Source organism: Callorhinchus milii, unplaced genomic scaffold (genome assembly GCF_018977255.1).
Source record: "Callorhinchus milii isolate IMCB2004 unplaced genomic scaffold, IMCB_Cmil_1.0 Scaffold7, whole genome shotgun sequence".
Taxonomy (NCBI): domain Eukaryota; kingdom Metazoa; phylum Chordata; class Chondrichthyes; order Chimaeriformes; family Callorhinchidae; genus Callorhinchus; species Callorhinchus milii.
The window spans coordinates 1,141,849-1,164,187 of record NW_024704748.1 but is presented as its reverse complement, the minus strand read 5'-3'; the positions used below and the strand labels follow the sequence as shown (position 1 = coordinate 1,164,187).

Here is a 22,339-nt window from a genome sequence, read left to right as displayed (position 1 = left end):
TATTAGCCAGCCAGAAACTCACTTCTCTTTTCCAATTACCTTCCAGGATCTTTGACGTTCACCTGAACAAGACCTCAGATTAATGTCCTTTCTAAAGGATGGCATCTCTGACAATGCAGCTCTCTACCCAGCACTGCACTGGAGAATGAGCCTGAATTGTCCTGGAATGGGTCCTTAGCCTACCAGGAGTGCTACCAACTGACCCAAGCTGACACAGTTAGCCTTTTGGCAAAAGCTTGACAACAACAACAACAACAAGATTCCATTTATAAAGCGCCTTTCACGTCAGGAGGACGTCCCAAGGCGCTGCACAGTTGGGTCATGACCCGAGCAGGGGGGAAATGGTCAGGGTGAGGGGAGGGAAGGGAGGGAGCGAGGAGGGGGGAAATGGTCAGGGTGAGGGGAGGGAAGGGAGGGAGCGAGGAGGGGGGAAATGGTCAGGGTGAGGGGAGGGAAGGGAGGGAGCGAGGAGGGGGAAGAGAGTCGAGGGGGGAGCTGAAGGCTCGGTCAAAGAGAAAGGTTTTGAGACCGGCCTTGAAGGAGGAAAGGGAAGAAGCGGGGAAGGCACTGGGGGATGGAGTTCCAGAGCCTGGGGGCTGAGAGGCTGAAGGCCCGACCACCGATGGTAGGGCGGTTGGGGCGGGGGACATGGAGCAGACCGGAGCCAGAGGAACGGAGGGTACGGGCAGGTAGGTAGGGGGATAGTAGGTTGGAGAGGTAGGAGGGAGCAAGGCCGTGAATGGCCTTGTAGGTGAGGATGAGGATCTTGAAATCAGGATCTTGACAAAAGGGTATGATATGGAAACTCTTCCCCAGTGGTATTACCCAATGTAGGTAAAGAGCTTGTGCTAGAATGGTCACGCATGCCTCAAGTTTGCCATTGGATTCAGCACTGCCCGTAAAGATTGCCCCTGAACTGTGCTATTGGAGATTAATTGGTCTCCTGCAGGTTCATTCTGCTTATGTAGCCTTGGGCAGTCTTGCCAGCACAAGCTGCCTGGATCCAGATGTTGTGGCCGCATCAATACCCGTAGCACATTGTGTATTCTCTCCTCTCCACCTCAATCAGCAGCAATTCCTGATACAGCACCAGGTGTTGCTGACAGACAAACCGCTGTACATGCAGAGATCGAGATGCCATCTAATAAAGATGTTCTGAGAGGGTGCCATTTTCGACATATTCTCCTGCTTCTCAGCAGCTTGGCTTATCACCCTCACCTTGAGGTCAGAAGGGTTGTGGAGGGGTAATTCAGATAGTAGTCTTGGGGCAGAGGGAATCACTGGAGCTGTCTTTTATGATAATAATCCTTACATTTCCATTGGGTTGTGATCGTAAACCAAGGTCCCATCTGCCCGTTCTTCAGGTGGACACTGGATGAAAGAGTTTCTCCTGGTGTCCTTGCCAACAATCTTCCAGGCAAATTGGCCATTCACTTCTCGGCTCTTTGTCTCATTGCTATGTGCAAAATACTGTACAAAGTCACTGGGCAGATAGCAATCACCATTGAAGCCCTTTTGAGATGCTTTGATGTTACATACGCAGCATCAAATGCAAGGATTATTTTACCCGAATTAAAATATTTTTCCAAAATGTTTAAAATCAAATTAAGAGGTGTTTAGAGCATCTCGAGCACCTAAAATGTGAAAATGGTGCATGTGAACCTGCCTCCTCTTGATCAGCACAAAGCAACCAAGAGAAATCAAAGGGAAATGTACAAGATGATTGATTGGGACGCAGAGTAGTGGCTGCTCAGGACTGCCTGTCCCCTCGTGTTGTGCCTTGTTCTTAATCTGTCCTTTATTGGGCTGACTGAGTGGTCCACCAAGCAACGCTCCACCGCTATAAATGAGAACTCCTGGTTCCTCCTTCATGAGTCAATTAACAACTTTGCATTGCTGCAGGGAGAAGAGACATGGAAAAACTGGAGCAATCAGACATATTAATTGCCCTGAGACTAGGTGATGAAGTATAATTTGGAAGCTCTTAAATTGTGCCATATATCTTTGTGAAAGTGTTTTAATTATTGAGGAGTGACTGTGGACATTTTTTCTAATTCCACACAGGCAGATGGCATCCGAGTGGGTGGGTGATCCCCAGCATCTGATGTCGCTAATGCAGAGTCCGGGATCAGATGCGAAAGCTCCATTTGGAGGTGAAAATCAACAACATCAACAAGAAAATTACATTTGTATAGCGAGTTTCACATTGGGAGGACGTCCCAAAGTGCTGGACAGTCAATGTATCAAACCCGAGCTGGGGGTTGGGATTGATGAGGATTAAGGGCAGGGGGGAAGCAGGGTGACGAAAACACGGTCGAAGAGGAGGGTCTTGAGATGGAGCTTGAAGGAGGCAAGAGTGAGGGCGAGGTAGAGGGACTGCGGGATGGCGTTCCAGAAGGTAGGGGCAGAGTGGCGGAAGGCCTGCTCACCAATGTTGGGGCAGGTGAGGTGGGGGAAGTGAAGCATGCCGGAACCCACTGAGCAGAGAGAACAGGCAGAGTTGAGGGGGTCACAGAGATAGGGGGGGGAGCAAGGCCATGGTAGGCTTTGAAGGTGAGGACCACGATCTTGAACTGTATCCTCTGAGTGATGGGAAGCCGGTGGAGTCACTGAGGCCTGTGAGATACCCTACCCAATTTATCTTCCCAAATTCAGCATGCTATTCAAAGACAATTTAAGTGTCAGGAAAAGGGAATATTTCAATGGATTGTTGCAGGTCTCTCGTGGAGTCCTGTAGCTCAGTGGTCAGAGCAGTCGACTCACAAGCAAGAGGACCTGGGTTTGATTCCGGGGTAGAACGAAACGTTGGGCAAGTTTCCTTACTCCACACGCCTCCAGTTACCCTGCAGTAAGTAGGAACCCGGTTGTTAGTCGATTTTCCTTGGATAATAATCCCTTAGAAAAACAATAATAATAATTTTGTCACTTTGTGGAACACACAGTCAAATGCAAGGACTATTATTAGTGCAAACTGTGTAGAAGCTGTGACTGAGGCAGATCAGTTGGATGGTTAGGAAAAGGGGAAACTCAGTTTACCAATACAGAGTTGCAATTGATACGTTGCCAGGAAACACAATCCCAATTCTTCTGGGAACATAAAATGTAACCGCCGTATCATGTAGAAACATTCACAGAAGATGAGTACAAATATTAAGGGATATGGACAGTGAGCTGGAAATGAAACTAATAAAAAAATTCTATAAAAAGGGTAGCAGTGACTCCATTTATTATTAACCACATGTGTGTAAAGTAGAAAAGAAATCCAAGCCGTCTATTCACCCTCCAACTTCTGAGAATAACATTGATAATAATCCTTGCATTTGATATAATGCCTTTCAAATTGTTGAGATGTCTCAAAGTGCTTCACAGGATATACTGTAAAGTGGATTGACTGTGTATTTTATGGGTGCAAGCAACTGTGAGTTTGGGACATTGCTGTGCACAAATTGTCTGCTATGTTCACCTATAAGATACGCAGTCACTACAAGTTACAGTAACTCCTGTAAAGTGCTTTGAGATGTCTCAGTGATGTGATACGGTACTACATCAAATCCAAGGATTATTACATTATTAACTAGATACCATGTCCTGCACCTGTGTTTTGACTTTGTGTTTTAACCTTTCACTCATTTATCACCACCGATCACTTTAATAAACCTATTACCAAATGTACCATTGCTTGACAAATGACAGAGTGTGAATGCTGGAACAATAAAACAAGTTAGTCTCAGATGTGAGGGGAATTTCACATTGAATGTTATGGTTTAACTATTTTAAAGAGAAGTCTCAGTATAAGAGAAGTTTGCAATCTAACTTTTAATGTTTGTCCTGAAAGCATCCTTTTATAACATTAGCGCGCTCGCCTCGCAAGCAAGAGGACGTTGGGTGGGATGATTCCTGTAAATTTCTGACACCACACACCTCTGTTTACCTAGTAGTAAGTTGGAACCCAGTTGTTAGTCGATTTATGGATCGCTTTCCAGGGATAATAGTCCCTCAAAGAAAATTGGTCACTCAATCCATGCCTGTTTGTGGGACCCTGCTGTGAGCAATTGGCTGCGGCATTTTGCCCACAAAATACAGTCAATACAATTTACAATATATTCCGTGAAATGCTTTAAGACATTTGAACGATGTGATAAGGCGCTCTATCAAATACAAGGGTTATTATATTAAATCTCTTAAAAGCTGTTCAGTGCATCTGACCAGGAGCATTTTCATCACTGAAAATTATATTGCAGACTTTGTTTTGGTAAGTGAATGAATTGAGTCTTTCATCCTAAGGGACATCTAGGTGGTCACTCAGATGTTCCTAAGGGTAAAGGACTCAATTATAGCATAGGATGATTTTCGCTGCATTAAGTTTTTATAGATGCTCTCCCAAAATAGCTCTCAACTCTAAGCCCATCTCTTTCTCTTTCGCCATTGACCTGTGCTAGTGCTCGCTCTCCCACTGGAGCTCTCTACTCTAACCCCATTCCCTGCTCTCTCTCTCTCTCTCTCTCTCTCCCCATCATGTCTGTGCTGGGGCTCGCTCCCCCACTGGAGCTCTCTACTCTAACCTCATTCCCTGCTCTCTCTCTCTCTCTCTCCCCATCGTGTCTGTACTGGGGCTCGCTCCCCTGCTGGAGCTCTCTACTCTAATCCCATTCCCTGAGCTCTCCCCATCGTGTCGGTGATGGTGCTCGATCTTCCACTGGAGCTCTCTACTCTTACCCCATTCCCCTTGTTTTTCCTCCATTGTTTTATGTGCTGGTGCTAGCTCCCTCACTAGAGTTGAGTACTCTAATCCCATTTCCCTTATTCATTCCCTGTATTTCTGTGTATTCCTTAATATTTTTTCTTTCCCTGTATACTTTTAAATTTTTTCTCTTGAAATACTTATCAATTTTCCTTTAAAATGTTGTCACAGCGGGAGAGAGGGTGCAAAGATTGCAAAGGTAGCGCTCAATTTACCAATAAAATAGTATTCAAATAGAAAAAGACAGAAATGATCAAGTAACAAAAACTCACTGAAGGATGTTAAAAAATGAATCGAAAGTAGTCTGAACACTGATTATTTTTCAACAAGCAATTGCCAGTCAGACCTCATTTCTTTATACAAAGGAATCGACCTTACAATTCCCCGTTTAAGACTCACGCCATTAAAAATAATTGAAGTTATCGTTCAAGATCTTGGATTCTGTTGATTTTTGGAATATTTTATTCACGCCGGGAGAATTGGCTGAAAGGTTACGGATCCCTGCCATGTGAGCGAAGATTTAAAACATACACATACGCAGCAGGATGCACAGTATTGCTGCAACATTCTGGGTTAATGACTGTGACTATTGATGGGAAATCAGCTCCCTAACTCCCTCTGGCCCAGTAACTCACAGGCAGTTCAGTTATTCAAACGTCAGAGCATGGAAGAGCTCGAATAAAGAAATGACCGTTCAACCCATTGTGCTTATTTTTCTCAGTTTGGCTCCGTTGTCTTGTCTCTGTGTCAGAGGACTGTGGGATCAAGCCTTGCATTCAATCCACCTGCCGAAAAACTGTAATTATTAGCTACACATCTCATTATTGTATGTCGTAAACTCTACTGGGGTAATAATTCCCTCTCTTCCCTCTCCGCATCTCCAGGGGTAGTAATTCATTCACAAAGTAAATCAATAATAATAATTATAGATTGGTCACTCAAACCATGATTCTATGTGGGACGCTTCTTCCCCACATCCGTGACTCAACTGGCACCGCCTTTCACCACCTCCAGAATATCACCAGAGTATGGCACTACCACACCCCCTCACGCGGCTGAAACTCTGGTCCACGCCTTTATCACCTCAAGGCTGGACTATGGGAACTCTCTCCTCGTCGGCCTTCCCGGCCCTCCCTCCACACTGCAGGTCATTCAGAACTCTGCAGCTCGTGTACTGTCCCGCACCAGACACCGCGCCCACATCACTCCCACCCTCGCCCTCGCTCGCCTCCACTGCTCCCCATCCCCCAGAGGATCGAATTCAAGATCCTCATCCTCACCTACAAGGCCATTCACGGCCTCGCTCCCTCCTACCTCTCCGACCTACTATCCCCCTACTTACCTGCCCGTACCCTCCGTTCCTCTGGCTCCGGTCTGCTCCACGTCCCCCGCCTCAACCGCCCTACCATCGGTGACCGGGCTTTCAGCCTCTCAGCCCCTCGGCTCTGGAACTCTATCCCCCAGTGCCTTCTCCGCTTCCTCCCTTTCCTCCTTCAAGGCCGGTCTCAAGACCTTTCTCTTTGACCTTCAGCCTTCAGCTCCCCTCTCGACTCTCTACCCCCTCCTCGCTCCCTCCCTTCCCTCCCCTCACCCTGACCATTTCCCCCTGCTCGGGTCCCGACCCAACTGTCCAGTGCCTTGGGATGTCCTTCCTATGTGAAAGGCGCTCTATAAATGCAATCTTCTTGTTGTTGTTGTTGTTGTTGTAACCTGTTGTCAGGACTCGAACATATAGTCCAGACTGACACTCCAGGGTAGTCCTGGGGCGCTGCATTATTAGACCTGCTATCCTGTGGATAAGACGTTAAAGTAATGTCCCATCTGCCTGTTCCAATAGCATAAAATCCCATCATTATTAGTGAAAAGTTCTGGCCAATGAATTCTGTTCAACAGCAGCCCACAGAAGATGGGGGTCAAAATAAGTGATACCTAAAGAAATATGATGTGTGTATGCAATGGACAGCTCAGGAGGCAGCAGTGATACATTGTCAAGCAAATTGAGGAGGGAATTAGATAGCTTTTAGGGAAGAATTTGATTGACTATGGGAGACTGAGTGGTGTGGGACTATCATTATTATAAAAAAAGTTAATTTATATTTTAATTTGAGGCTGACCGAATGGACCACAATGGTCCTGTAGGAACAGGTTGAGATCATTCAGCTAATTTTACTATATATTAGATCATGGCAGATCTAATTCCATTTCCTCATCTTTTCTCCATACCCTTTGACATCCTTACTTCTCAAGTGTCCATCAATCCTGGCCAACAATCCCAAACAGTGTCTATATATCCTGGTCAACAAACCTGACCACCAAATAAAATTGGTCACTCATTTCACAGCTGTTTATGGCCAATGTTGTATGCAAATTGAGCATTGCATTTGCCTAAAAACACAGTCCCTATACTTCACAATCCTGTGAAGCGCTTTGAGATGTCTAAATGACGTGATAAGGCTCTATATAAAATAAATATTGTTATCTACCTTCTGTAAGATACAAACCTATAAGATGATTAAAGTTCATTAATAACAAGAACCCCATAGTAAGATGTTAGTTGAGATCCATAAAATTCCACGCTGCCTTACATATCAAGAATGGTTGCTGGTCAGCACTTCCACACGTTGACATCACCGATTGCAAGGCCCGTGACAACACTGCGTGTTTGCACAGAAAGCAGGTCCAATTGGGACATATGCCAAATCCTATTTTTGAGCTGATGTGTTTTGAAGCACAACAATTGGATTTCAAGCATGATTTGGAATTCGCCAACAGATCTGGATGGCATGATATCAGTATGTTGGATTTGTAGGTAAAGAAATGCCAGCTACCACCGAGCCAGGCTGACTGCCACACAATAATAATGTCTAACCTCATTGATGCTATTATATGTTTATGTTAGTCAGCCTGACTCAGTGGTAGCCGTCTTGCCTTTAAGTCAGAAGGTTGTGAGTTCAAGCCCCACGTCAGGATTTGGAATCACATAAGTCTAAGATGACACTCCAATGCTGGGGCGGTGTTGTATTATCGGAGGTGCTGTCCATCGGAGATGTTAAGCTGAGTTCTCATGTGCCTGTTCATGGCACTATTCGAAAACAGAAAGCAATTTCTCCCGGTGTCCTGGTCAACAAATAGAATTGGTCACTCACTCCGTGGCTGTTTGTGGGACGCTGCTGTGCGCAGCTGGCTGCTACATTTCTCTCAAAAAATACAGTCACTCCAGTTTACAGCATATCCTGTGCTTTGAGCCGTAAATCCTATGCTCTGAAATGCCTTGACGATGTGAAATGCGCCAAATGAAATGCAAGAATTATTAATATTATTATTATACAGGTGAACCCACATTGTAACAAAGTATGGTAAAATGGAGATCTACTGTAAATGGATCCCTATTTTTTGTGAACATCCCATGATAGTCCCCCAAGGACAAAGGATTAAGGTTTTATTTAAGGCTAATATTGGGCTCACCATATTCCCTGGTTAGTGTTAATTGGATGACAGTGTAATTGATGTGCACTGAGCAGGGTGGAAGAAGCGGCACCAAAGTTCATTGCAGCAATTAGGGGAATTTCTTCCTGTCCTAATGAAGCAATTGACACATTCTATTAATAATTGAGGCTGTGTTTGTGTTTCGCAATCGGAGAATTTGAATTAGAAGGTATGGTGAACCTCACATTGACTGAACCAGTGCTCAAAGACTTTCTATAAAAGTCAATTTAGTTCATAGGTAACAATGGTTGAGATCAGGTTCTAACTTGAGCCATTTTTTAACGGGATCTTTAGTAAGGAATCCGAGTTTCGCAGATGGAGAGATTTCTTCTGGTGACTGAAAGTACGTCATACCACCCCACAGGAATTCTGCTTCAAACCTACCTTTCCCACAGCAGGGTTCCGGGGCGGGGTTTGATCAGTTGGGTCTTTTGAAAACGTAGAAATCCATTAACATGCTTATGAATATCTAAATCAGATACATGGAAATTTCTCTGTGTCCAGAATGGAATTTGAACTCTCTCCCTGGATGGAAATATCCTGCTTACCTAATTCTGGAGTATTACAAAAACAACAAAATTACATTTATAGAATGTCTTTCATGTCGGGAACACGTCCTAAGGCACTGGACAGTTAGGAGTCAGGACCCGAACATGGGGGAGGGTGGAGTTGGGGTGAGGGAAGGCAGAGAGATGGGACGGCGACTGAAGGCACGATTGAAGAGGAGGGTCTTGAGACCGGCCTTGAAGGAGGCAAGGGAGGAAGTGAGGCGAAGGGACTGTGGGGTGGAGTTCCAGAGTGTGGGGGCAGAGAGGCTGAAAGCTCAGCTGCCGATGGTACGACGGGGCGGGCGGGAGACATGGAGCAGGTTGGTAGGGAGTCAGCAGGTCAGAGAGGTAGGAGGAGGCAAGGCCACGGATGGCCTTGAAAGTGAGGACGAACTCGATCCTCTGGGGGATGGGGGGGAGCGGGGAGCAGTGGAGTCGGGCGAGGGTGTAAGTGATGGAGTCATGGAGCCTGGTGCGTGAGAGTACACGAGCTGCAGAGTTTTGGATGATCTGCAGCTTGTGAAAAGAAAAGTTGGGAAGGCCGATGAGGAGGTGCAGGTTGGCAGGTTGGGGACCCCAAAATGTGTGCTGGGTCAAACACACTTTTAAGAACCAAAAGAAAAAACGTACTTCAAAGTTAGGACTGAATTTGACAATTTTCCAAGTTCCAGGTGCTCTAAAATACTACACTGAGTAAATTTAAGTGTCAGCTTGGATCAGTTGATAGTACTCTCACTTCCGAGTCAGAAGGTCCATGATGGAGCTTTGAGCTCACATTATCTACAGTGACACTCCAATGCCCTCCTGAGTATTGGTGGTGTCTTTCAGATGAGATGTTAGGTGTTGTGTCTGCCTGTTCAGGTTGACATTAAAAACCCTAGGGCACTACTGGAAAAGAGAAGTTTTTCCTAGTGACCTGGCCAACAAATTCACCAAATAAAATTGGTCATTCACTTCATGACAGCTTGTGGGACATTCCTGTGTGTACAAATTGGCTGCTGTGTTTGCCTACAATATGCCCACCCAGTCACTACACTTTACAGTAAATCCTGCAAAGCGCCTCAAAGACATCCTCCCAATGTGAAAGGCACTATACCAAATGCAAGCATTACTATTAAGGCAAGGAGATGAGGAGGGTGGGGTGGAGGAACTGCAGGCATAGTTGGAAAGATAGGTATTAAGGTGGGCTTTAAAGGTGGGAGGGACAACGATGGAGTTCCAGAGAGTGAGGCAGAATGGCTGAAAGCTCAAAGTACACAGTTTTATTGCCCGAATATTTTAAATATGAGACTCTCTCCGAATATACAGGCTGCAACTCCCTCCCCAGTTCTCCATCTTCATGTTTTATTTCTGCTTCAAGCTCATCTGGTTATTGCAAAAATGTACGTTTTACCACTTTACGTGATTGAGTGTCAATGTAAATAGGAAATTTCCTCTCTTTTATTAAGAAAAATGTAATTGCAAGTAAGCTCATTTCTGTATGCAAATGACTCCTGAACTGTCTAATTTTCATGTTCACTCAGATAAGCTTAATTGCAATTTCTTATACAGCGCTTCCCTAAGGGGTATCTTAAAAGTTCAGGAAAGCACCTCAAATGTACTGTGCTCAGTGCTGCATTCAGCACCCACCCTATCTAAAGTAAGTTACACAGGGTCCCTTTCTATATAGAAACATAGAAACGTTTCTCTCTGCTTCGTTCAGTTGATAGACCCTTGGGGTCACAGGTTGTGGGTTCAAGCTCCACCTACAACAAAATTACATTTGTATAGTGCCTTTCAGATTGGGAGGGGGTCCCAAGGCACTGGACAGCGAGTTTTTTGGACCCGAGCTGGGGGTCGGGATCAGAGAAGGTGGCGGGCAGTGGGGGAAAGGAGAGTGACCAAAGGCACAGACAAAGAGGAGGGTCTTGAAATGGGTCTTGAAGGAGACAAGGGAGGGGGTGAGGTGGAGCGACTGCTGGATGGAGTTCCAGTGGCCAATGGTGCTGCGGACGAGGCGGGGGATGTGAAGCAGGCCAGAGCCTGCTGAGATGTTGGGGGTGGGTCGCAGAGATAGGGGGAGCAAGGCCATGGAGGGCTTTGAAAGTGAGGACCAGGATCTTGAACTTGAACTCTGTGTGATGGGAAGCGGAGTCGGGCAAGGATTGGGAGCCTGATGCAGAGAGGACATGGATGAAGAGGTCTGGATGATCTGCAGCCTATGGAGGGAAGAGTTTGGGAGGCTGACAAGCAGGGAATTGGCTTAGTCGAGCCTGATTATTATGAATGCGTGTATGAGGGTCTCGGCGGCCTGCGATGTGAGACAGCAGCTTGCCGGGCGATGTTGCGGAGGTAGGGGAAGGCAGAGCGGGTCATGGCACCGATGAAAGGGTAGAAAGTTCAGGATCAGATCTCACAGTGCACACTGACTGAGGGAATTGCTGCAATATCGTAGATGCTATACTAATAATCCTTGGATTTGATGTAGCACCTTGTTACGTCTTTTAGACGTCTCAAAGCGCTTCACAGGATATACTGTAAAGTGAATTAACTGTATATTTTGTGGGTGAAACGTGGTAGCCAATTGCGCAGTTAAAATGCACAGATGTTAAAATAAGCCACCTGTTCAGGTGGACGTTAAGAAGTCACTGTTGGAAAAGAGAAGGGTATCTTTCACAATAACTGGTCATTTTCCTCATGGCTGTTCCTGGGACATGCTGTGCACAAATTGGCTGCTGCAGTTGCAAAGAAAATGTCACTCCAATTGAAAGGAATTGTCTTTTGACATAATCAGGCTCTATAAAAATGTAAGCTCTTTCTTTCATTCCTTTGCTTTCTTTTCTTCCTACAACGTCACAGTTGCAGAGTAGAGTGCCAAGCCCTCCCTCGAGCACATCAGTGCCATTTACATAGCAATAACTTTAGAAGCCGTAGGAGAGAAATAAGAACAGTATATTTCAATAATCAGAATCGAGTCTTCAGTAAATATCTGAAATGAAACATCAAAATGACAAGGCAATTATATCCCCCTCCCTCCCACAACGTGAACCGAGTACAGAAGGAACCAGTTTTCTTTGAAGTGCCCTTATTAAATTTTAATGTATTACACCAACCAGGCATAACTCATATTTCTTGTACATTTATTTTTTAATAAAACACCTTACGTGTCAACTTGGGTCAGTTGTGGCCTCGTGCCCCACGTCAGGGTCTTCAAGGTCATAGTTAAGGCTGACACTCCAGTACAGCACTGGGGGTGAAAGCAGCACTTGTTGAATGAGATGTTAAACCAACAATAAGTCTGCTTGTTAAAGATCCTGTGACTTTATTGGAAAAGAGAAGGGAGTGTCTCTCAATATCTTGGCCAAGATAATGGCAGTCACTAAAATTAACAGCAAATCCCTGTGAAATGATTTTTGATATCATAACCACTACATCAAATGCTAGAATTATGATTACAGTATTATTCTAAAGTCTTGGTTAAAAATTCCTCTCATCCAAATTTATTGAGTATAGCCTGAGTACAGTAAATCAGCCACACATCTCATAGATGTTTGGGGTAGGGATGGTGGTGTAATAATAATAATCCTTCCATTTGATACAGTGTCTTATCATGTCTTTGAGGGGTCTCAAAGTGCTTCACAGAATATACTACTTCACAGTAAAGTGAATTGACTGTATATTTTGTGAGCGAAACGCGGCAGCCAATTGCGCACAACAGTGTACCACAAAGAGTCGTGGATTGAATGACCATTTTTTTTTTAAACAACAAATTTGTTCAGTGCTTTTCACGTCAGGAGGAAATCTCAAGGCGCTGGACAGTCAGTGTTTCGGACCCGAGGTGGGGGTCAGGATCGAGAAGGGTGGAGGACGCGGGGGGAAGGAGGATGATAAAAAGGCATGGTCGAAGAGGAGGGTCTTGAGACGGGTTTTGAAACAGGCAAGGGAGGGGGCGAGGCGGAGGGACTGTGGGATGGCGTTCCAGTGGGTGGTGACAGAGTGGCAGAAGGCTTGCTCACCAATGGCGGGGTGGGCGAGTCGGGGACCTGAAGCAGGCCAGAGCACGCTGAGCGGAGGAAACGGACAGATTGGTAGGGGGTTAGGAGGTCACAGAGGTAGGGGGTGACAAGACCATGGAGGGCTTGGAACATGAGAATCTGGGTTTTGTACTTGATTCTCTGAGGTTTGGGGAAACATGCTCCCCAGCTCGGTGGCAAACCCTTCACTTTGTAGCGCCTTGGGATGTCCTAAAGTAAAGTGAAAGGTGTGGTGGAAGTTCAATTTGATCCCAAATAGTAATAATCCCTGCAAAGCACTTCACTGAATACACTGTAAAGTGAATTGACTGTATATTGTGGGAAAAACGCAGCAACCAATTGCACACAGCAACGTCCCAGTCATGGATCGTAGTGACCAATTTTATTTTTTCTTGAGGGATGATTATCAGGCGTGAGGAGTAAGGAAACTTGCCCAAGGCTTCGCCCTTCACCACCCCACTGCTTGCTGAGAATCAAAACCAGGTCCTCTCGCTTGCGAGAGGTGAGTGCTCTAACCGCTGAGCTACAGGATGGGCGCAAAGCTTTCTACAGTTGAATGTGGACAAGACATATAATAATCCTTGCATTTGATATAGCGCTTTTCACGTCAGGAGGACGTCCCAAAGCGCTTCACAGAACACACTGTAAAGTGAATTGACTGTATATTTGTGGGCGAACGCGGCAGCCAATTGCACACAGCAATGTCCCACAAACAGACGTAGATTGAAAATGACCAATTTATTATTGTTTTTGGTTTTGGAGGGATTATTATTAGACTCTGTGTGGAGTAAGGAAACTTGCCCAAGGTTTCGCCCTCTGCCTGGAATTGAACTCAGGTCTCTCACTTGCAAAGCGAGTGCTCTAACCACTGAGCTACAGGACTCCACATACTCCTTGGCTTCCGTTAACGTCTTCCCTGCGGATCTGAACTCCCTCAACATCCCCGGGCTCTCCCTCACACTCACTGATGGGGGCAAGGCAGAGGGATGAGGGTACAAGGTGGAGGAATGGTGGAAGGGGAGGCAAGGCATAGGGACTGGAGTGGCAAGGCGAAGGGATTGGAGGGGTGCAAGGTGGAAAGATGGGGGGGGGGGGGGGGGGCAGAGGGATTGAGGTGTGGGGAGGTCGGGGGGAAGAGAGTTCCAAAGATAATCGCATTTAAGTTATATCAATCGAAGATAAAGGGTAATTGGAGTTGAGGCCACAATCTAGAATAATAATAATAATAATAATCCTTGCATTTGATATAGCGCTTTTCACGTCGGGAGGACGTCCCAAAGCGCTTCACAGAACACACTTTAAAGTGAATCGACTGTATATTTGTGGGCGAACACGGCAGCCAATTGCGCACAGCAATGTCCCACAAACAGTCGTAGATTGAAAATGACCAATTTATTATTGTTTTGGTTTTGGAGGGATTATTATTAGGCTCTGTGTGGAGTAAGGAAACTTGCCCAAGGTTTCACCCTCTGCCTGGAATTGAACTCAGGTCTCTCACTTGCAAAGCGAGTGCTCTAACCACTGAGCTACAGGACTCCACGAATGGTGGAACAGGCTGAAGGCCTCCTCCTGTTCCTGTACATGTATATATTATATATATATATAAAGCTTTGGGGCTATAGTGTAAGTGTCATTTGTCAGTGGCTATAGTGTAAGTGTCATTTGTTGTTGCTATTGTTGTTGTTGAGGAGGAGGAGGGTGGTGATGTATGCGAGAGGCCATAACTGGGGGTGAGGGTGGGGATGGGGATGGGGTAGTGGGGTGTGTTGAGCCCTGACTAGCTGGATGGCGGGTGAGCTACCTGTATTGGGTGGTTAAAATACAGTCAGCATGAAGAGCGAGCGAGCGAGAGGGAGAGAGCCTAACCTCCATTTTCCTGTCAGCCACCAAACGGACAACATCCAACCAACTGCCGTTGAGGTTCGTGCGCTCTGTGGGACTTGTACAGGTGGGGGGGGAGGAGAAGGCGCATGAGACGCATGAGGAGGAGTGGGAGGCTCCAACTCAACATCAGCAAGACTGAGATCCTCCTGATTGGCTGCGCCAGCGCCTCCGCACCTGCCCCTCCTGACGTGAAAGGCGCTCTATAAATGGAATCTTGTTGTTGTTGCCCCGGCTGTACACTCAACCTCACTGAGCCAGTCAGGAACCTCGGTGTCTTGTTTGACCCTGAACTGTCCTTTCTCCCCCATATCCGCGCCATGACCGGCACTGCCAACCACCACCCCCGCAACATTGCCAGACTCCCCCACTGCCTCACCCCTCAGGCTGCCCAAACCCTCACCCACACATTCGTCACAACAAGGCTCGATTACGGGAACTCCCTCCTCATCGGCCTTCCCAACTCCTCCCTTCACAACCTGCAGATCATCCAAAACTCTGCAGCCCGTGTGCTCTCACGCACCAGACTCCGTGACCCCATCACTCCCACCTCGCCGACCCCATCACTCCCACCCTCGCCCGACCCCATCACTCCCACCCTCGCCCGACTCCACTGGCTCCCTATCCCCCATCCCCCAGAGGATCGAGTTCAAGATCCTCGTCCTCATCCATGGCCTTACCCCCTCCTCCCTCTCTGACCTGCTGACTCCCTACCAACCTGCCCGCTCCCTCCGTTCAGCGGGTTCCGGGCTGCTCCATGTCTCCCGCCCGACCCACCATACCATCGGTGTCCGGGCTTACAGCCTCTCTGCCCCCACACTCTGGATCTCCATCCCACGGTCCCTTGGCCTCGCTTCCTCCCTCGCCTCCCTCAAGGCCGGTCTCAAGACCCTCCTCTTCGACGTGCCTTCGGTCGCCGTCCCACCTCTCTGCCTTCCCTCACCCCTACCCCACCCCCTCACCCCACTTCACTTCACCCCTACCTCACCCACTCAGCCCCCCTTCACCCCTACCCCACCCACTCAGCCCCCCTTCACCCCTACCCCACCCCCCTCCTCACCCCTACCCCACCCCTCAGCCCCCCATTCACCCCTACCCCACCCCCCCTCACCCCTACCCCACCCCCTCCTCACCCCTACCCCACCCCTCACCCCTACCCTCACCCCTACCCCACCCCTCACCCCCCTCACCCCACCCCACCCCCTCACCCCCCCTCACCCCTACCCCACCCCTCAGCCCCCCCTCACCCCTACCCCCCCCCCCTCACCCCTACCCCACCCCCTCCTCACCCCTACCCCACCCCCTCAGCCCCCCTCACCCCTACCACCCCTCAGCCCCCTTCATCCCTACCCCACCCCTCCCCCCCACCCCCTCACCCCCATGCTCGGGTGCTGACCCCTGACTGTCCAGCGCCCTCTGACGTGAAAGGCGCCACAGAAATGTCATTTTGTTGTTGTTGTTGTTGTTATTGTTGTCGTCTGTGTGCGGCGGGGACGGGAGGACGTGGCTTGCGCGCTTACGTAGGTGCTCGTGTTCCCGACGCACGGCCGTCCCCCCCCCTCACGCGGAGGGGGTGTGTGGGTGTGTGTGTGTGCGCGCGCGCGCCGCGCATGCGCGTGCTGCCCGGAGCCGGAGCCGCGGGGGCCGCAGGCCTCACCCCCCCCGAGACACACACCCCGAGACACACCGCCTCCAGCCCCCGGGGGCAGCCAGAGCCGGTGAGTTACCCCCACCGACACCTCAGCGGCTGCGCTTTCAGCCACTCCGCGCCCCGAAGCTTCAGAGAAACACATATATATACACACACACACACACACAGGCCCAGGAGGAGGCCCCCGGCCCTGTTCCGCCATTCTTTTGGGCCGCGGCCTGAACTCCAATTACTCTTTATCTTCTTTGAGTTGGTATAACTTTTCAATGCCGTTCTCTTTGGAGCTCTCTTCCCCCTCCACCACCACCAATCCCTCCGCTTCGCCCCCTCCCCCCAATCCTTCCGCCTTGCCCCCCCCTGCCCCAGGCCTTGCCACCCCCCACCCCACCTTCTCCCCCCCACCCCCACACCTTCTCCCCCCCACCCCCCACCTTCTCCCCCCCACCCCCACCTTCTCCCCCCCACCCCCACCTTCTCCCCCCACCCCCCACCTTCTCCCCCCCACCCCCCACCTTCTCCCCCCACCCCATTCTCCCCCCCACCCCCACCTTCTCCCCCCACCCCCCACCTTCTCCCCCCCACCCCCCACCTTCTCCCCCCCACCCCCACCTTCTCCCCCCACCCCACACCTTCTCCCCCCCACCCCCCACTTCTCCCCCCCACCCCACCTTCTCCCCCCACCCCCACCTTCTCCCCCCCACCCCCACCTTCTCCCCCCACCCCCCACCTTCTCCCCCCACCCCCCACCTTCTCCCCCCACCCCACACCTTGCCCCCAAACCCTCCGCCTTGCCCCCCACCCCGCGCCTTGCCCCCCGGGCCTTGCCCTCCACCCCACACCTTGCCCCCCCCACACCTTGCCCCGCCCCACCCCCGCACCTTGCCCCCCCACACCTTGCCCCGCCCCACCCCCGCGCCTTGCCCCCCGCGCCTTGCCCCCCCACACCTTGCCCCCCAAAACCCTCAGCCATAACCCCCCACCCGCATACCTTGCTACCCCCGCGCCTTGCCCCCCCCACTCCCGTGCCTTGCCCCCCCCAGGCCCACACCTTGCCCCCCAAACCCTCCGCTTTGCTCCCCCGATCCTTCATCTTGTCCCCCGCACCCCTCCGCCTTATTTCCTCCCAACCCTTTGACTTGGCCCTCCCACCCCTCCCTTACCCCTTTCTTCCCCCTCTTTCATATCACGACTGAAGAATTTCCTCTTCAACTGTTCTTACAGTCACCTCCACCCTCATTACACCGAGCGTCAGGCTCGGCCACTGTGAAGCACTCCGACATGCAACCTTGCGTGACGGGCACTTGTCGTTATTGGTTGCATGGCGGGGGGAGAGGGCATCTGAGATGGAGGCTATCACCTCCCTCCTTCGTACTGTGGTTGCAAGACCCCAGTTCCATATTTCGGGCCCCCGCTGGGCTGTCAGAGTGGGCATTGGGGCACTGGCAGAAGGGACTGTGGATGGCAATGGAGCCTTGGGGTTGACAATAGAGTTTTGGGGTTGGCAGTGCCTGTCGGCTGGCAGTAGGTCCCAGATCCTGCAGCAGGGCCTAGAGCAGGTCCTGGGGCTGGAGGTGGACACAGAGCGAGCCTGACAGCCAGATGAGCATGAAGTTCATGAGTGGCAGTGACGAAGTCTTAAGAGTGTCTTAATTTGGAAAGTGTCGGGCAAGTTTTGGATTATTTCTTTAGAGTCACAAGTGATTGAACTGATTCACTGTTTGTGTTTGACTCAAACAGTTGCGCTTTCACCTCAGATTCAAAAGGTTGTGGGTTGGAGCCCTATGTCAAATTTTGAGCTCGCAATCCTGGGCGAAGCTCCAGCGCGATATATCTGGGAGTGTTCCATTGTCACAGGTGTCGTCCTGCAGATGAGAGTGCGACTGAATCAAGTAAATTGTGAATGAAGGGGGGGTAAATTCAGAACAAATTTGCGGAAATACTACTTCAGTGAGCGAGTAGTAAACGTATGGAACAGGCTCCTTAAGGAGATGATGGAATCAGAAAGTGTTGATTACTTCAAAAGCAAATTAGATTAATTTGTTTTAGGGAATAATTTCTTGGGACACGACATGTACATGCGACTGCCAACATGGTGAGCCTTGGACTTCTTTCACCTGGCAATCGAGAGTCCTTCTACCTGTTCGGTATTTCGAAAAGCCTCAGAATATCGATGGGGATGTTGAGCTTTTGTTAAGGCATAATGTCAGGCTACGTTTTCATGCATATGCACGTGTATCTCTTTCCTGTGATGGCGCTAAGTAGTGGAAATGTTCATGCCTACTTGCTTATTAAGTGCACTCAGCAGTATGAGAAGAGAGTTTGGAGTGAGGAACTTGTGGTTATTCGGGAGAATAGTGTACTGATGGGAGGAATTTCAGAAGATGAATTAAGGGTGTTGCTCAAAAAATGTATTGGGTAATATTAAAGAGTGATTGCTTAATATGAAAGCTTAGTATGATTTCTTTCTCCCCTCCTCGTAGAGGAGAGAGCCTCATTGGGTCGAGTGACATTGCTCGTACTATGATTAATGTTCTCCTAATGGTATATAAAGAATATTTTTTATCGCACCTTAATCACGTCACAGCAACGTCCCAGAAAAAGCCATGAAGTGAATGAGCAATTAATCTGAAGGATTTTGAGCCAGAGCACCAGGAATGAGTCTCAATCTAACACTTTATCCAAAAGATGACAACACCGGCAGTTCAGCACATTTTCCTTCACACCTTCAAAAACTGTCCCAATGTGGGACTTGAACCCTCAACGTTCTGATACCAATTTAACTAAGCTGACATTCAGTTAGTAGCCTTTTTGCGTGCTTCTGGCACTGCCTGCCACTGGAATTGCATCAATACATACAGAGTACAATACCTTCCACTTTTGAATTGGGGATCAGGCAATTTAAAAAAAAATCATGCCCTTACATTTCCTGATATTTTTAAACGATCAATTCTTCTGTCAGATGAGGCAGATAACTTGCACCTCCATCAAATGTGCATTTACCCATTGAGTCTGTAGCATATTGCAGTGATCTGATATCAAAATCTTCCTTAGCTGTGCAGAACACTCAATCTGATGTGAAAGCAAGTGTTTTTTTTCACAAATGCAAATGGAAAAGGGAGCACCATGTATGTAAAATTCCTTCAAAAATAATAATATGGTCACTCAATCCACGACTGTTTGTGGGACTACTGTGCACAATTGGCTACCGCCTTTTGCCCACAAAATATACAGTTAATTCACTTTACAGTATATTCTGTGAAGCACTTTGAGACATCTCGAAGATGCGATAAGACGTTATATCAAATACAAGGATTTGTATTATTATAAATTATATTTTTGATGAGTTGTATGGATTGCCTGATGTTAAAGAAGTACACGGTCATTATGCTTTACAGTAAACCCTGTGAAGTACTTTGAGAAGTCCTGATGTGAAAGTTGCCTGTATCAAATCATAGAATTACACAGCACAGAAGGAGGCTATTCGGCTCATCGTGTCAGCTCTTTGAAAAGAGCTATTCAAACAATCCCATTCCCCCACTCTCTCTCCACAGCTTTGCAAACTTGTTCTCCCGAAATAATTATCTACTCTTTTCTCAAAAGTTGTTATCAAATTGGCTTCCACTACCATTTCAGGCAATGCATTCCAGATCTGAACAACTCACTGTTTGAAACAAAATTCTCCTCACATCCCGTTTCTTTTAACAACTATTTTAAATCGGTGTCCTCGGGTTCCGACCCATCTGTTAGTGGAAGTAGTTTCTCATTTTGAAAACTTCTATTAAGTCTCCTCATAACCTTCTCTGCTCCAAGGAGAATAATCCCGGCTTCTCTACCTCTCCTGATAACTGAAGTCCCTCATTCCTGGTACCATTCTGGTCAATCTTCTTTGCTCCCTCTCCAATGCCTTGACATCCTTCCTAAAGTGTGGGGCCCAGAACTGAACACAGTCTCGAGCTTCATCATAACTTCCTGATTTTTGTATTCTATGCCCCATTTAGTATCCCGTATGCTTTTTTAACAGCTTTATCTACCTGTCCGGCCACCTTCAAAGATTTCCTTATATGACTCCCAGGTCTCTCTGTTCCTTCACCCCCTTTAAGATTCTACCATCAGTTTATATTACCTCTCCTCATTCTTCCTCCCAAAGTTCATCACTTTGCATTTCTCCACATTAAACTTCATCTGCCATTTTACCAGTCAATTTGCACTCTGCTGCTATCCTCCTCACTGTTTACTACTTTTCCTCGTTTAATATCATCTGCAAACTTGGATTGTACTCCCTATATCCAAGTCCAGGTCATTTATATAGATCAAAAACAGCAGTGGTCCCAATACTGACCCTTGAGGAGAAATTTCCTTCCCTATCCCTCCTGAGTACGTTGTAGTCGGGAACATTCAGGTCCCATTCCTGTGCTTGTTTGAGCCAAGTCTCCGTTATTGCCACTACATCATAACCTCATGAGGCAACTTGAGCTGCAGCTCACCAATCTTATTTGTCACACTCCATGCATTTATGCACATGCACTCTAAGACCGACTTAGTCTGTTCTGCATTTCTCCCCCATCTAATCCATCCTTTTTCTGAAATATTTATTGCATTGCTATTCGTCTCACCCAGTCCTCTGTGTCACATGTTTCTCCTTTCTGATGCTACATCCTGATTCCCTTCCCCCCCTCGATATTAGTTTAAATCCTTCCCCACAGCACTAGTTAATCTCCCTGCGAGGACACCACCACTACCAAAATTACATTTGTATCGCACCTTTCATATTGGGAGAACATCCCAAGGCGCTGGACAGACAGAGCTTCGGACCCAAGCTAGGGGTCAGGGGGGGTGAAGGTCAGTATGGGAAACAGGGAGATCGAAGTCGAAGAGGAGGGTCTTGAGATGGATCTTGAAGCAGGCAAGGGAGGTGAGGCGGAGGGACTGTGGGATGAAGTTTCAGAGGGTGGGGGCAGAGTGACAAAAAGTAACAAGAGTTTCCTCTTGCCCTCTAGTATCTCTCTGGCTTAAGAATTCCCACCCTCATCAAATTCCTGCACAAAATTCTCTCTCTGTTCCGTCCTCACTCAGGTACGTCCTCGCTCTGCTGGGCTCTCTGCTTGCTCATGTAATGTAAGGATCTATTTATTTATAATCATTTCTAGAAGCGTAATACTGGCATGTTTATATTTCAGGACTGCTACCCAAGCTAAGGCTGAAATCAGAATACTAAAAGAGGCAAAGGTCAGCTTGGATAGGGGAGATTATTTAAGGTAGAACTTGAACAGGACGCGTTGGGCAAGGTCAATGATCCTAGAGTAATGGGAAATAGAGACAATATTTTTAAAGAATTTATAGGGTTGTTGGTTCGACCTCTTATGGTGGGAAACGCATTAGAATCTATTCTTAAAAGTATGTTTTGAGAAGAATAAATGGAATAATTCCATTGGGTTTTTGAAAGACAGTTGCATGTTCATCAAATGTTTTGTAATCATGATGATGAGAGTTCACTGAGGTTGGCAATGTGATTGATCTGAAGTATATTTAGATAGCTTGGACCTTTAAGAGCATTTGAAACGTCTCCTCTGCAGGAGGTTAACCTAAGGCCCCGGGATAACAAACAAAATTGCAAGTTGTCGGTTATACAAGTTGTAGGTTAGACAAGTTGTAAGTTGCCTTCGTTCCTCCGGGTCTGGCCTCCTCCTGGTCCCCCGAGTCCTCTGCTCCACCCTCGGTGGCTGTGCCTTCAGCCACTATGCCCCGAGGCTCTGGAACTGCCTTTCTCACTCCCTTCCCATTTTCAGGTCTCTGCTGAAGAACTTTCTTTTCGACCGCGCCTTTGGTCACCTTTTTCCCCCCCCTCCCCCTGGCTCTGTCCCAGGATCCGTTACTGTAAAGCGCTCTGAGACGCCGTCCGGCGTGGAAGGCGCTATATAAATCCAAATTGTTGTTGTTGTTTATAGAAAACTAGGATAGTAATCATGGATCATTGAGATTGGTCAGCTCCTAACTGCAATGTTTTCAATGGGGGCTTGAG

General features: G+C 48.0%; 1 protein-coding gene across 1 annotated transcript in view; it reads left to right on the top strand.

Annotated features, from left to right (window-relative positions):
* The first annotated feature begins 16,321 nt into the window (after positions 1-16,321).
* r3hcc1l (R3H domain and coiled-coil containing 1-like) overlaps positions 16,322-22,339 on the top strand; it is a 93,737-nt gene continuing 87,719 nt past the window's right edge. The window contains exon 1 of the mRNA XM_007910755.2: positions 16,322-16,387. The gene's annotated coding sequence lies outside the window, so the exon portion shown is untranslated. The remainder of the gene's footprint in view (positions 16,388-22,339) is intronic.